Below are 3,484 nucleotides of genomic sequence, written 5' to 3'. Positions count from 1 at the left end.
GGAGTTGTCAAGCAGAAGTAAAAATTTGCAATCCACATGAAAGGAAATTTGATTCAAGAACGACCAGTGGTTATTTCATTGGTTATGCAGAGAAATCCAAAGGGTATAAATTTTATTGTCCTAATCATAGTACAAGAATTGTTGAATCTGGAAATGCTAGGTTCATTGAGAATGGTGACATCAGTGGGAGTGAAAGAATGCGTAATGCTTGCATTCAAGAAGTAAGGGTAGAAGTTCCTATGCCTAAAGCTTTCTAAAGTTGTTGTTTATGATATTGTAGTACAATCTAACAATAATCGAAAACAACAAACACTCAATAATGGAGATGTCAATAATAAACCTCCAATAGCCGAGTCACAAGAAATAACATTAAGGAGATCTCAAAGAAAAAAGAGGTCGGCTATTTCTGATGACTATATGGTTTATCTACAAGAGTCAGAAATTGACTTAGGAATTAGAAATGATCCAGATTCATTTTCCCAAGCCATGGAATGTGAAGATTCTAATGAATGGTTTAATGCCATGGAATAAGAGTTAAAATCCATGCATCAAAATCAAGTTTGGGATATTGTTGAATTACCTAAAGGATGTAAGAAGGTCGGGTGTAAATGGGTCTTTAAGACCAAGCGTGACTCAAAAGGCAATATTGAACGACATAAAGCCAGACTTGTTGCAAAGGGTTTTACTCAGAAAGAAGGCATTGACTATAAAGAGACATTTTCACCGGTCTCTAAGAATGACTCACTTAGAATCATTATGGCTTTGGTGGCTCATTATGACTTGGAATTACACCAAATGGATGTAAAAATCACCTTTCTTAATGGGAATTTAAAGGAAGAGGTTTATATGGACCAACCCGAAGGCTTTTCAGTTAAAGGAAAAGAATACATGGTATGTAAATTAAAGAAGTCAATATATGGACTTAAACAAGCTTCCCGACAATGGTATCTTAAGTTTAACGATACCATAACTTCATTTGATTTAAGGAAAACACCGTTGATCGGTGTATATATATGAAGATTAGTGGGATCAAGTTTATTTTTCTAGTTCTATATGTTGATGATATTTTGCTTGCTGCTGATGATCTTGGTTTGTTACATGAAACCAAGAAATTTCTCTCTAAGAATTTTGAAATGAAGGATATGGGAGAGGCAACATATGTGATAGGAATAGAAATATTCCGTGATAGATCACAATGATTATTAGGATTGTCTCGTAAAAGCCTACATTGAGAAAATTTTAGAGAGATTTAATATGAGTAAATGTTCAGCAGGAATAGTTCCAATTCAGAAAGGTGATAAATTTAGCCTTATGCAATGTCCAAAAAGTGAATTGGAACGAGAACAAATGAATAATATTCCTTATGCATCTATTGTGGGGAGCTTAATGTATGCACAAACTTGCACCAGACCAGACATCAGTTTTGCTGTCGGAATGCTGGGTAGGTATCAAAGTAATCCTGGAATGGATCATTGGAAAGCTGCAAAGAAAGTTCTTAGATACTTGCAAGGAACGAAGAATCATATGCTCACTTATAAAAGATCTGATCATCTCGAGGTGATTGGATATTCAGATTCAGACTTAGCCGGATGTGCCGATACAAGAAAATCAACATTTGGTTACTTGTTTCTTCCGGGCCGGAGGGGCAATTTCATGGAAGAGTGCGGCGATCGCTATTGCTACATCCACTATGGAAGCTGAATTTGTGGCATGCTTTGAGGCCACAATTCATGGATTATGGCTGCAAAATTTTATTTCAGGGCTTGTGATCATCGACAGTATTGCCAAGCCGCTGAAAATTTATTGTGATAACTCTGCAGCAGTTTTCTTCTCTAAGAACGACAAGTATTCTAAGGGTGCTAAGCATATGGAGATCAAATACTTGTCTGTCAAAGAAGAAGTTCAGAAACAAAGAGTGTCAATTGAGCACATTAGCACAAATCTTATGATAGCAAATCCCTTAACAAAAGGATTGCCGCCCAAAACATTTAATGAGCATGTTGAAAGGATGGGCATTATTGGACGTCATTAATGTTTGTATTATGATTGTATTAAGTTTATGTATTTGACACTTTGAGCTTACTTACATGTTTCTGATATTTCCTGTTTTCTATTTAGTATACATTATGGAAATAGATGAATGTTAAACAGGATAGTTTCTAAAGAAACATTATGGTTGGACTATTACTGTACTTCTCATTTATGGATCATGTTAAGTAAAGTGCTATAGTTGTAGTACATAGAAGGGACTATGTCGATTAATGACATATAACCGCTATGACTCGCATTAGTTTTCTTTACTTAATTGTGATTATTATGTGATTGCCAATTTAATGAAATTTTATAGCATAATCTTATTGTGCACATTATAGTCTTCATTAAACCATGAAAGGAGAATCATATGGGCCAAGTGGGAGAATGTAAGAATTATTGTGGCCCATATTATGTGATTTATTATATGGTTTAATAATGATTGAAATGCTATAAATAAAATTGGTTATGAGAATGTACGACTCTAATAAAACGAAAGGGTATATCGCTTTGATGGAAGGCACCTTTTCAATGAACGTATAAAAGAGTCCAGTCCTCTCTCCACCCACAACGAACAACAGTAATTGAAAGAACGTATTCTCTCCTCCATCAATTGAATACATTAAGGTTTAGTGGGTTAAGGGAGAGAAATCGGATTTCTTCATATGGTTCGAGATCATTTCTACAACGATCATCATCAAGCAAGCGCTATGGATAAAGGTTTGTCTGAATCTATTTGTGAAAATCATGAAGATCAAAAGATCATTGATTTGTTATGAATTTCCACATTAAGTTTTATATGAATTGTCTAACATATGAGACACTTAACAGATACTACACTTGATCTTAGCCAAAAGGTAGAGAGAGGCATGCTTTGGCAAGTGCATGACTTGGTTTTTACTCACGACTTCTCTTACTGTTTTTGCGTGCCCATTTGATATGGGACTCTCGGCATTCGCATGGAAGGCTCTAATGACAAGCCATGTGACTTCTCTAGAGAGCCTCACATTGAAGGCGTTCACGTGGACAACTAGACACAATAGCAGAGACAAGCCAGAGTCCTGCATTGAAGGCATTCGCATGGAAGGTTGGATACTACAAAAGAGACAAGCCAAATATGGTGAGAGTCCCATACATCAAACGAGCATGCAGAGACCGTAAGAGGGGTTGTGAATAAAAGTTAAGCCATGCACCTACTCAAAACATACCTTTCTCAGCTTTTGGCTAAAAATTTCTATCACAACAACATTTAGAAAATCCCTAATAATTACGAGTTTAAATGATTTCTTTAATAATCTTAAAGAAATAAAAATGAAATTTTAAAAAGTAATTGGTCTGGTCCAAGCGGTTCCATCCTTGGAACCAAGAACATAGCCAAAAATCAATAGCTCTAATTTTATCGAACCGAGAATCGGACTGATGCCTCTGGGTATTGGACTGAACTGTTCCAATT

At 35.7% G+C, this 3,484-nt stretch overlaps 1 pseudogene; it reads right to left on the bottom strand.

Annotated features, from left to right (window-relative positions):
- Positions 1-2,766: 2,766 nt before the first annotated feature.
- LOC120287918 lies at positions 2,767-2,902 on the bottom strand (annotated as a pseudogene).
- Between the last annotated feature and the right edge of the window lie 582 nt (positions 2,903-3,484).

The sequence above is a fragment of the Eucalyptus grandis genome, chromosome 8 (genome assembly GCF_016545825.1).
Source record: "Eucalyptus grandis isolate ANBG69807.140 chromosome 8, ASM1654582v1, whole genome shotgun sequence".
NCBI lineage: Eukaryota > Viridiplantae > Streptophyta > Magnoliopsida > Myrtales > Myrtaceae > Eucalyptus > Eucalyptus grandis.
This window is presented reverse-complemented; position numbering and strand designations above follow the sequence as displayed.